A 13669-nucleotide genomic window follows, 5' to 3' on the forward strand; every position below is an offset into this window, starting at 1 on the left:
TACGTATCCACAGTACAGCATAACGATCTGGAACCCAAATTTACAGATCACAGAAACAACTCACACTGTTTTGAAGATGAAATCTTCGAAGTACCGAACTGAGTCATGCCTTCAAAAAACTGGGCACCATGTCTACTTCCTGCTGTGAAAGAGCTGCCACACTTTCCCAACTTCTGGGAGAGGTGCTAAGAAAAACCAGTGAGGCGAGACAGCAAGAGAAAATGAGGCCCTGAGTCTCGAAAGGTGGCTCTGTCCTCCATCCCTCACACCTGGAAGAGCGTGCGATGACTCAGCCAACCCCTCACAACAGTCAGCGTTTTCCCTCTTCATTAGATTTCAAAGTGTGTGTGTGTGTGTGTGTGTGTGTGTGTGTGTGTGTGTGTGTGTGTGTGTGTGTGTGTGTGTGTGTGTGGTATGCGGTTCTCTCACTGTTGTGGCCTCTCCCGTTGCGGAGCACAGGCTCTGGACGCGCAGGCCCAGCGGCCATGGCTCACGGGCCCAGCCACTCCGCGGCATGTGGGATCTTCCCAGACCGGGGCACGAACCCGTGTCCCCTGCATCGGCAGGCAAATTCTCAACCACTGCGCCACCAGGGAAGCGCTCAAACATTTTTATAATGAAGAATTTCAAGCGCAGATGGAAACAGATGGAATAATATAATGACCCCCCACATACACTTCACCAAGCTCACGTGTGATTTATTTATTTAATTTTTCTTCACATCTTTATTGGAGTATAATTGCTTTACAATGGTGTGTTAGTTTCTGCTTTATAACAAAGCGAATCAGTTATACATATACACATGTTCCTATATCTCTTCCCTCTTGCGTCTCCCTCCCTCCCGCCCTCCCTATCCCACACCTCTAGGTGGTCACAAACCACCGAGCTGATCTCCCTGTGCTATGCGGCTGCTTCCCACTAGCTATCTATTCTACGTTTGGTAGTGTATATATATGTCCATGCTACTCTCTCACTTTGTCACAGCTTACCCTTCCCCCTCCCCACATCCTCAAGTCCATTCTCTAGTAGGTCTGCATCTCCATTCCCATCTTACCCCTAGGTTCCTCATGACCTTTTTTTTTTTTCTTAGAGTCCATATATATGTGTTAGCATACGGTATTTATTTTTCTCTTTCTGACTTACTTCACTCTGTATGACAGTCTCTAGGTCCATCCACCTCACTACAAATAACTCAATTTCCTTTCTTTTTATGGCTGAGTAATATTCCACTGTATATATGTGCCACATCTTCTTTATCTATTCATCCGATGATGGACACTTAGGTTGATTCCATCTCCTGGCTATTGTAAATAGAGCTACAATGAACACTTTGGTACATGACTCTTTTTGAATTATGGTTTTCTCAGGGTATATGCCCAGTAGTGGGAATGCTGGGTTGTATGGTAGTTCTATTTGTAGTTTTTTAAGGAACCTCCATACTGTTCTCCATAGTGGCTGTATCAATTTACATTCCCACCAGCAGTGCAAGAGGGTTCCCTTTTCTCCACACCCTCTCCAGCATTTATGGTTTCTAGATTTTTTGATGATAGCCGTTCTGACCTGTGTGAGATGATATCTCATTGTACTTTTGATTTGAATTTCTCTAATGATTAATGATGTTGAGCATTCTTTCATGTATCTGTTGGCAATCTGTATATCTTCTTTGGAGAAATGTCTATTTAGTTTTTCTGCCCATTTTTGGATTGGGTTGTTTTTTTGATATTGAGCTGCATGAGCTGCTTGCAGATTTTGAAGATTAATCCTTTGTCAGTTGGTTCATTTGCAACTATTTTCTCCCATTCTGAGGGTTGTTATTTGGTCTTGTTTATGGTTTCCTTTGCTGTGCAAAAGCTTTTAAGTTTCATTAGGTCCCATTTGTTTATTTTTCTTTTTACTTCCATTTCTCTAGGAGGTGGGTCAAAAAGGATCTTGCTGTGATTTATATCATAGGGTGTTCTGCCTATGTTTTCCTCTAAGAGTTTGATAGTTACTGGCCTTACAAACCTGGAAGAAATGGACAAATTCTTAAAAATGCACAACCTGCCGAGACTGAATCAGAAAGAAACAGAAAATATGAACAGACCAATCACAAGCACTGAAATTGAAACTGTGATTCAAAATCTTCCAACAAACAAAAGCCCAGGACCAGATGGCTTCACAGGTGAATTCTATCAAACATTTAGAGAAGAGCTAACACCTATCCTTCTCAAACTCCTCCAAAAGATAGCAGAGGGAGGAACACTCCCAAACTCATCTTATGAGGTCACCATCACCCTGATACCAAAACCAGACAAAGACGTCACAAAGAAAGAAAACTACAGGCCAATATCACTGATGAACATAGATGAAAAATCCTCAACAAAATACTAGCAAACAGAATCCAACAGCACATTAAAAGGATCATACACCATGATCAAGTGGGGTTTATTCCAGGAATGCAAGGATTCTTCAGTATATGCAAATCAATCAACGTGATACACCATATCAACAAACTGAAGGAGAAAAACCATATGATCATCTCAATACATGCAGAGAAAGCTTTTGACAAAATTCAACACCCATTTATGATAAAAACCCTGCAGAAAGTAGGCATAGAGGGAACTTTCCTCAACATAATAAAGGCCATATATAACAAACTCACAGCCAACATCATCCTCAATGGTGAAAAACTGAAACCATTTCCACTAAGATCAGGAACAAGACAAGGTTGCCCACTCTCACCACTCTTATTCAACCTAGTTTTGGAAGTTTTAGCCACAGCATTCAGAGAAGAAAAAGAAATAAAAGGAATCCAAATCAGAAAAGAAGAAGTAAAGCTGTCACTGTTTGCAGATGACATGATCCTATACATAGAGAATCCTAAAGATGCTGCCAGAAAACTACTAGAACTAATCAATGAATTTGGTAAAGTAGCAGGATACAAAATTAATGCACAGAAATCTCTGGCATTCTTATACACTAATGATGAAAAATCTGAGAGGGAAATTAAGAAAACACTCCCATTTACCACTTCAACAAAAAGAATAACATATCTAGGAATAAACCTACCTGAGGAGAGGAAAGACCTGTATGCATAAAGTTATAAGACACTGATGAAAGAAATTAAACATGATACAAAGAGATGGAGAGATATACCATGTTCTTGGATTGGAAGAATCAACGTTGTGACAATGACTCTACTACCCAAAGCAATCTACAGATTCAATACAATCCCTATCAAACTACCACTGGCATTTTTCACAGAACTAGAACAAAAAATTTCACAATTTGTATGGAAACACAAAAGACCCCGAATAGCCAAAGCAATCTTGAGAACGAAAAATGGAGCTGGAGGAATCAGGCTCCCTGACTTCAGACTATACTACAAAGCTACAGTAGTCAAGACAGTATGGTACTGGCACAAAAACAGAAATATAGATCAATGCAACAGGATAGAAAGCCCAGAGATAAACCCACACACATATGGTCACCTTATCTTTGATAAAGGAGGGAAGGATACACAGTGGAAAAAAGACAGCCTCTTCAATAAGTGGTGCTGGGAAAACTGGACAGCTACCTGTAGAAGTATGAAATTAGAACACTCCCTAACACCATACACAAAAATAATCTCAAAATGGGTTAAAGACCTAAATGTAAGGCCAGACACTATAAAACTCTTAGAGGAAAACATAGGCAAGAACACTCTATGACATCAATCACAGCAAGATCCTTTTTGATCCACCTTCTAGAGAAATGGAAATTAAAAGAAAAATAAACAAATGGGACCTAATGAAACTTCAAAGCTTTTGCACAGCAAAGGATACCATAAACAAGACCAAATGACAACCCGCAGAATGGGAGAAAATAGTTGCAAATGAAGCAACTGGCAAAGGATTAATCTCCAAAATTTACAAGCAACTCATGCAGCTCAATAACAAAAAACCAAACAACCCAATCCAAAAATGGGCAGGAGACCTAAATAGACATTTCTCCAAAGAAGATATACAGATTGCCAACAGACACATGAAAGAATGCTCAACATCATTAATCATTAGAGAAATGCAAATCAAAAGTACAATGAGATATCATCTCACACAGGTCAGAACGGCTATCATCAAAAAATCTAGAAACCATAAATGCTGGAGAGGGTGTGGAGAAAAGGGAACCCTCTTGCACTGCTGGTGGGAATGTAAATTGATACAGCCACTATGGAAAACAGTATGGAGGTTCCTTAAAAAACTACAAATAGAACTACCATACAACCCAGCATTCCCACTACTGGGCATATACCCTGAGAAAACCATAATTCAAAAAGAGTCATGTACCAAAATGTTCATTGCAGCTCTATTTACAATAGCCAGGACATGGAAGCAACCTAAGTGTCCATCAACAGATGAATGGATAAAGAAGATGTGGCACATATATACAATGGAATATGACTCAGCCATAAAAAGAAACAAAATTGAGTTATTTGTAGTGAGGTGGATGGACCTGGAGTCTGTCATACAGAGTGAAGTAAGTCAGAAAGAGAAAAACAAATACCGTATGCTAACACATATATATGGAATCTAAGAAAAAAAAATGTCATTAAGAGCCTTGGCGTAGGACAGGAATAAAACACAGACCTACTAGAGCATGGACTTAAGGATATGGAGAGGGGGAAGGGTAAGCTGTGACGAAGCGAGAGAGCGGCATGGACATATATACACTACCAAACGTAGGGTAGATAGCTAGTGGGAAGCAGCGGCAGGGCACAGGGAGATCAGCTAGGTGGTTTGTGATCACCTAGAGGGGTGGAATAGGGAGGGTGGGAGGGAGGGAGACGCAAGAGATATGGGAACATATGTATATGTATAACCGATTCACTTTGTTTTAAAGCAGAAACTAACACACCATTGTAAAGCAATTATACTCCAATAAACATGTTTAAAAAAAAAAGAAAAATAAAGATGAAGTCTTAAGGTTTTCTGGGTCATATTACCCTTTAAGAATATGCTATAAGGGGAGTGGGGAGAAGATGGCGGAAGAGTAAGACGCGGGGATCACCTTCCTCCTCACAGATACATCAGAAATACATCTACACGTGGAACTTCTCCTATAGAACACCCACCGAACGCTGGCAGAAGACCTCAGACCTCCCAAAAGGCAAGAAACTCCCCACGTACCTGGGTCGGGCAAAAGAAAAAAGAATAAAAAGACAAAAGAATAGGGACGGGACCTGCACCAGTGGGAGGGAGCCATGAAGGAGGAAAGGTTCCCACACACTAGAAGCCCCTTCGTGGGCAGAGACGGCGGGTGGAAGAGGGGGAAGCGGAGAGATTCTGCAGAGGATCGGTGCCGATCAGCACTCACCAGCCCGAGAGCCTTGTCTGCTCAGCCGCCGGGGCGGGAGGGGCTGTGAACTGAGCCTCAGGCGGATCCCAGGGAAAGGTCTGGAGTTGGCAGAGTGAAAACAGCTTGAAGGGGGTTAGTGAACCACGGCTAGTGGAGAGGGTGTCCGGGAGAAGTCTGGAGCTGCCGAAGAGGCAAGAGACCTTTTCTTTCCTCTTTGCCTCCTGCTGCGCGAGGAGAGGGGTTTAAGCGCGCCGCTTAAAGGAGCTCCAGAAACGGGCGTGGAGCTGCCGAAGAGACAAGAGACTTTTTCTTGCCTCTTCGCTTCCTGGGGCGCAAGGAAAGGGGATTAAGGGCACCACATGAAGGAGCTACAGACAACAGAAACGGGTGTGGGACGCTAGGGTTGCTACTGCCGCCACCAAGAAGCCTGTGTGCGAGCACAGGTCACTCTCCACACCGCCCCTCCCGGGAGCCTGTGCAGCCCGCCACTGCCGGGGTCCCGGGATCCAGGGACTGCTTACCCGGGAAAACGCATAGTGTGCCTCGGGCCGGTGCAGCGTCACGCCGGCCTCTGCCGCCGCGGGCTCGCCCCGCATCCGTGCCCCCTCCCCACCAGCCTGAGTGAGCCAGAGACCACGAATCAGCTGCTCCCTTAACCCCGCCCGCCCTGTCTGAGCAAAGGGCAGACGCCCTCGGAAGACCTACGCGCAGAGGCGCGGCCAAGTCCAAAGCTGAACCCCAGGAGCTGTGCGAACAAAGAGGAGAGGGGGAGGTCTCTCCCAGCAGCCTCAGAAGCAGCGGGTTAAAGCTCCACAGTCAACTTGAAGTGACCTGCATCTGTGGAAAACCTGAATAGACAGCGAAATATCCCAAGTTGAGGAGGTGGACTTTGGGAGCAAGATATACTAGTATTTTCCCCTTTTTTCTTTTTGTGAGTGTGTATGTGAGTGCTGCTGTGTGAGATTTTGTCTGTATAGCTTTATTTTCACCATTTGTCCTAGGGTTAGACCGACCCATTTTTTTTTTTTTCTTTAATAGAACTTTTTCTTCTTAATAATTATTTCTTTATTTTAATAACTGTATTTTACCCTACTTTATTGTCTTCTCCCCTTTCTTTCTTCCTTTCTTCCCTCCTTTCGTTCCTATTTCCCTCCTTCCTTCCTTCCTCCCTTCCTTTCTTCCTCCCTCCCTTACTTTCTTTATTCCCTCCTTCCTTCCTCCCTTCCTTTCTTCTTCCCTTCCTTCCTTTCATCCTTCCTTCCCTCCCTTCCTCCTTCCTTCCTTCCTTTCTTGCCTTTCTATTTTTTTCTCCCTTTTATTTTGAGCCGTGTGGATTAAAGGCTCTTGGCACTCCAGCCAGGTGTCAAGGCTGTGTCTCTGAGGTGGGAGAACCAACCTCAGGACACTGGTCCACAAGAGACCTCTCAGCTCCACGTAATGTCAATCGGCAGAAATCTCCCAGAGATCTCCATCTCAACACCAAGACCCAGCTTCACTCAAGGGCCAGCAACGAACAGTGCTGGACACCCTATACCCAACAAAGAGCAAGACAGGTCTACAGCCCCATCCATTAGCAGAGAGGCTGCCTAAAATCATAATAAGGCTACCAACATCCCCATACACACCACCAGACGTGGACCTACCCACCAGAAAGACAAGATCCAGCCTCATCCACCAGAACACAGGCACTAGTCCCCCCAACCAGGAAACCTGCTCAACCCACTGAACCAACCTCAGCCACTGGGGACAGCCACCAAAAACAGATAGAACTACGAACCTGCAGCCTGCAAAAAGGAGATCCCAAACACAGTAAGATAAGCAAAATGAGAAGACAGAAAAACACACAGCAGATGAAGAAGATAAAAACACACCAGATCTAACAAATGAAGAGGTAATAGCCAGTCTATCTGAAAGAGAATTCAGAATAATGATAGTAAAGATGATTCAAAATCTTGGAAATAGAATAGACAAATTGCAAGAAACAGTTAACAAGGACCTAGAAGAAATAAAGAGGAAGCAAGTAACGATGAGCAACAAAATAAATGAAATGAAAAATACTCTAGATGGGATCAGTAGCAGAATAACTGAGGCAGAAGGAAGGATAAGTGACCTGGAAGATAAAATAGTGGAAATAACTACTGCAGAGCCGAAGAAAGAAAAAAGAATAAAAAGAACTGAGGACAGTCTCAGAGATCTCTGGGACAACATTAAACACACCAACATTCGAATCATAGGGGTCCCAGAAGAAGAAGAGAAAAAGAAAGGGACTGAGAAAATATTTGAAGAGATTATAGTTGAAAACTTCCCTAATATAGGAAAGGAAATAGTCAATCAAGTCCAGGAAGCACAGAGAGTCCCATACAGGATAAACCCAAGGATAAACACGCCGAGACACATAATAATCAAACTGTCAAAAATTAAATACAAAGAAAACATATTAAAAGCAGCAAGGGAAAAACAACAAATAACACACAAGGGAATCCCCATAAGGTTAACATCTGATCTTTCAGCAGAAACTCTACAAGCCAGAAGGGAGTGGCAGGACATATTTAAAGTGATGAAGGAAAGAAACCTACAACCAAGATTACTCTACCCAGCAAGGATCTCATTCAGATTTGATGGAGAAATTAAAACCTTTACAGACAAGCAAAAGCTGAGAGAGTTCAGCACCACCAAACCAGCTTTACAGAAAATGCTAAAGGAACTTCTCTAAGCAAGAAACATAAGAGAAGGAAAAGACCTACAAGAACAACCTGAAACAATTAAGTAAATGGTAATAGGAACGCACATATCAATAATTACCTTAAATGTAAATGGATTAAATGCTCCCACCAAAAGACACAGACTGGCTGAATGGATACAAAAACAGGACCCATATATATGCTGTCTACAAGAGACCCACTTCAGACCTAGGGACACTTACAGGCTGAAAGTGAGGGGATGGAAAAAGATATTCCATGCAAATGGAAATCAGAAGAAAGCTGGAGTAGCAATTCTCATATCAGACAAAATAGACTTTAAAATAAAGACTATTACAAGAGACAAAGAAGGACACTACATAATGATCAAGGGATCGATCCATGAAGAAGATATAACAATTGTAAATATTTATGCACCCAACATAGGAGCACCTCAATACATAAGGCAAATACTAACAGCCATAAAAGGGGAAATCGACAGTAACACAATCATAGTAGGGGACTTTAACACCCCACTTTCACCAATGGACAGATCATCCAAAATGAAAATAAATAAGGAAACACAAGCTTTAAATGATACATTATACAAGATGGATTTACTTGATATTTATAGGACAGTCCATCCAAAAACAACAGAATACACATTTTTCTCAAGTGCTCATGGAACATTCTCCAGGATAGATCATATCTTGGGTCACAAATCTAGCCTTGGCAAATTTAAGAAAATTGAAATCATATCAAGTATCTTTTCTGACCACAACGCTATGAGACTAGATATCAATTACAGGAAAAGATCTGTAAAAAATACAAACACATGGAGGCTAAACAATACACTACTTAATAACGAAGTGATCACTGAAGAAATCAAAGAGGAAATCAAAAAGTACTTAGAAACAAATGACAATGGAGACACGACGACCCAAAACCTATGGGATACAGCAAAAGCAGTTCTAAGAGGGAAGTTTATAGCAATACAATCATACCTTAAGAAACAGGAAGCATCTCGAATAAACAACCTAACTTTGCACCTAAAGCAATTAGAGAAGGAAGAACAAAAACCCCCCAAATTTAGCAGAAGGAAAGAAATCATAAAGATCAGATCAGAAATAAATGAAAAAGAAATGAAGGAAACAATAGCAAAGATCAATAAAAGTAAAAGCTGGTTCTTTGAGAAGATAAATAAAATTGATAAACCATTAACCAGACTCATCAAGAAAAAAAGGGAGAAGACTCAAATCAATAGAATTAGAAATGAAAAAGGAGATGCAACAACTGACTCTGCAGAAATACGAAAGATTATTAGAGATTACTACAAGCAACTCTATGCCAATAAAATGGACAACCTGGAAGAAATGGACAAATTCTTAGAAATGCACAACCTGCCAAGACTGAACCAGGAAGAAATAGAAAATATGAACAGACCAATCACAAGCACTGAAATTGAAACTGTGATTCAAAATCTTCCAACAAACAAAAGCCCAGGACCAGATGGCTTCACAGGTGAATTCTATCAAACATTTAGAGAAGAGCTAACACCTATCCTTCTCAAACTCCTCCAAAAGATAGCAGAGGGAGGAACACTCCCAAACTCATCTTATGAGGTCACCATCACCCTGATACCAAAACCAGACAAAGACGTCACAAAGAAAGAAAACTACAGGCCAATATCACTGATGAACATAGATGCAAAAATCCTCAACAAAATACTAGCAAACAGAATCCAACAGCACATTAAAAGGATCATACACCATGATCAAGTGGGGTTTATTCTAGGAATGCAAGGATTCTTCAATATACGCAAATCAATCAACGTGATACACCATATCAACAAACTGAAGGAGAAAAACCATATGATCATCTCAATACATGCAGAGAAAGCTTTTGACAAAATTCAACACCCATTTATGATAAAAACCGTGCAGAAAGTAGGCATAGAGGGAACTTTCCTCAATATAATAAAGGCCATATATGACAAACCCACAGCCAGCATTGTTCTCAATGGTGAAAAACTGAAACCATTTCCACTAAGATCAGGAACAAGACAAGGTTGCCCACTCTCACCACTCTTATTCAACCTAGTTTTGGAAGTTCTAGCCACAGCAATCAGAGAAAATAAAGAAATAAAAGGAATCCAAACAGGAAAAAAAGAAGTAAAGCTGTCACTGTTTGCAGATGACATTATACTATACATAGAGAATACTAAGTATGCTACCAGAAAACTACTAGAACTAATCAATGAATTTGGTAAAGTAGCAGGATACAAAATTAATGCACAGAAATCTCTGGCATTCTTATACACTAATGATGAAAAATCTGTGAGGGAAATTAAGAAAACACTCCCATTTACCACTTCAACAAAAAGAATAACATATCTAGGAATAAACCTACCTAAGGAGACAAAAGACTTGTATGCAGAAAACTATAAGACACTGATGAAAGAAATTAAACATGATACAAAGAGATGGAGAGATATACCATGCTCTTGGATTGGAAGAATCAACATTGTGAAAATGACTCTATTACCCAAAGCAATCTACAGATTCAATGCAATCCCTATCAAATTACCACTGGCATTTTTTACAGAACTAGAACAAAGAATTTCACAATTTGTATGGAAACACAAAAGACCCCGAATAGCCAAAACAATCTTGAGAACGAAAAATGGAGCTGGAGGAATCAGGCTCCCTGACTTCAGACTATACTACAAGGCCACAGTAATCAAGACAGTATGGTACTGGCACAAAAACAGAAATATAGATCAATGCAACAGGATAGAAAGCCCAGAGATAAACCCACACACATATGGTCACCTTATCTTTGATAAAGGAGGGAAGGATACACAGTGGAAAAAAGACAGCCTCTTCAATAAGTGGTGCTGGGAAAACTGGACAGCTACCTGTAGAAGTATGAAATTAGAACACTCCCTAACACCATACACAAAAATAATCTCAAAATGGGTTAAAGACCTAAATGTAAGGCCAGACACTATAAAACTCTTAGAGGAAAACATAGGCAAGAACACTCTATGACATCAATCACAGCAAGATCCTTTTTGACCCATCTCCTAGAGAAATGGAAATAAAAACAAAAATAAACAAATGGTATCTAATGAAACTTAAAAGCTTTTGCACAGCAAAGGATACCATAAACAAGACCAAAAGACAACCCTCAGAATGGGACAAAATAGTTGCAAATGAAGCAACTGACAAAGGATTAATATCCAAAATTTATAAGCAACTCATGCAGCTCAATAACAAAAAAACAAACAAACCAATCCAAAAATGGGCAGAAGACCTAAATAGACATTTCTCCAAAGAAGATATACAGATTGCCAACAGACACATGAAAGAATGCTCAACATCATTAATCATTAGAGAAATGCAAATCAAAAGTACAATGAGATATCATCTCACACAGGTCAGAACGGCTATCATCAAAAACTCCAGAAACAATAAATGCTGGAGAGGGTGTGGAGAAAAGGGAACCCTCTTGCACTGCTGGTGGGAATGTAAATTGATACAGCCACTATGGAGAACAGTATGGAGGTTCCTTAAAAAACTACAAATAGAACTACTATATGACCCAGCAATCCCACTACTGGGCATATACCCTGAGAAAACCATAATTCAAAAAGAGTCATGTACCAAAATGTTTATTGCAGCTCTATTTACAATAGCCAGGACATGGAAGCAACCTAAGTGTCCATCAACAGATGAATGGATAAAGAAGATGTGGCACATAGATACAATGGAATGTTACTCAGCCATAAAAAGAAACGAAATTGAGTTATTTGTAGTGAGGTGGATAGACCTGGAGTGTGTCATACAGAGTGAAGTAAGTCAGAAGGATAAAAACAAATACCGTATGCTAACACATATATATGGAATCTAAAAAAAAAAAAAAAAAAAATGTCATGAAGAGATTAGTGGTAGGATGGGAATAAAACACAAACCTACTAGAGCATGGACTTGAGGATATGGGGAGGGGGAAGGGTAAGCTGTGACAATGTGAGAGAGCGGCAGGGACATATACACACTACCAAATGTAAATTAGATAGTTAGTGGGAAGCAGCCGCATAGCACAGGGAGTTCACCTCTGTGTTTTGTGACCACCTAGAGGGGTGGGATAGGGAGGGTGGGAGGGAGGGTGACACAAGAGGGTAGAGATATGGGACCATATGTATATGTATAACTGATTCACTTTGTTGTAAAGGAGAAACTAACACACTATTGTAAAACAGTTATACTCAAATAAAGATGTTAAAAAAAAAAAAGAATATGCTATAAACCATGTATACCTTTGCGTGCAAACATACGACAATTTCTGTGCACAATTCTAAGGGGCTCACAGACCCCCCCACCCCCCCGCCAGCTTTCACGGACCTCAGGTTAAGAATTCACAGTGAAGTGATCTAGCAGGGAACACATAATGGACGACAGACAAGCTTAATACAGGAAAAAGAGAAACTCAGTAGAAGGTAGTTCTGCTCCCCTCCCACTTCTTAAGGTATCTGTTCTATTCTGTTTTCTAAAATCTCCTCCAGGATTACTGTTAACCTATTTAATACACATCTCAGAAGCAAGACGATGATGTCTAATAAGCCTTAGAGGAGCCATTAAACTGTGACTGTCAAATGATGAAGCAGGCCTCTTGCAATTCTGCAAACACCAACAAGCAGGCAGGTGAAGTAGTGGAACTGCTGCTGGTGGCATCAGCTAGAAACAGAGGCCTGCTTGGTCCTGCCCAGAATCTTCTACCTTTGCCCCACATTGTTCTAAACCTCTTTCAGCAAGCAAAATCACAAATGGTCCAGGCTCTCCCCCCATTCCCCACCCCCTCTTGCTTTAAGTGGCTTGGAAGTTAACAGCTAGATATTTGGCCTATTAAGAGCCTCACCCAAAAGGGTCCTCAGGAAGTAAGTATGTATTCTCAAGAAGCTGGGGCCTGGAGAATAATATCGTTAGGCTACTGTACCACCCAAATGCACGCCACAGTCACGACTCACATCCCGATGCCTCCATGCTGTGCCTTCAGCAAGCCCTGCTCCCGTCAGCTACGGGGAGAGTGAAGCTGTAGCTAGGACATTCCTGGAGAAGGCAGAATTGAACCTCCTTTTTAAACTAGCAATGCCTTTTCTGGGTATATAGTCTCCCATTTTTTTCTGCAACCAACAGTTTATACAGTTTCAATGAGGTAAATTGAAGACTTTTGACTCTGGGGATAATAGCTGACAGGATTTAAGGTGAGCAATGCAGAATATTTTCCTTGCCTTGTTTTCTGTGAGGGTGATGAACTGTATTGTGTGTTAATCTGAGAAATTAAAAATATAAACACACACTATCTCTAGACCAGTGGTTCTCAACCAGAGACGATTCTGCTCCTCTGGGGACATCTAGCAATGTCTGGAGAAATTTCTTGGTCGTCATCAACTAGGGGAGGGGCTGCCGAACACCCTACAGGACACATAACAGTCCCCGCGGCAAAGAATTACCTGGCCCCGAAAGTCAGCAGAGTCAAGGCTGAGAAACCCAGTTCTAGACCATGCGAGAGGTATTTCAAGTTTGGTTCAGAGGGAGCATTTCTGCTGCCCTGCCTTCCAGTGAAGTGAAAGTGGTCCTGATGATGGGAAAACGGTCACTGCCAGAGATTTCACTGCT

The 13669-nt window shown here is 41.3% G+C and overlaps 1 protein-coding gene across 4 annotated transcripts in view; it reads right to left on the reverse strand.

The window, feature by feature from the left end:
- Window positions 1-13669, reverse strand: part of PDSS1 (decaprenyl diphosphate synthase subunit 1) — a 55680-nt gene that overhangs the window by 32057 nt on the left and 9954 nt on the right. The window lies entirely within an intron of this gene.

This window comes from Kogia breviceps, chromosome 3 (assembly GCF_026419965.1).
Source record: "Kogia breviceps isolate mKogBre1 chromosome 3, mKogBre1 haplotype 1, whole genome shotgun sequence".
NCBI classification, from domain to species: domain Eukaryota; kingdom Metazoa; phylum Chordata; class Mammalia; order Artiodactyla; family Physeteridae; genus Kogia; species Kogia breviceps.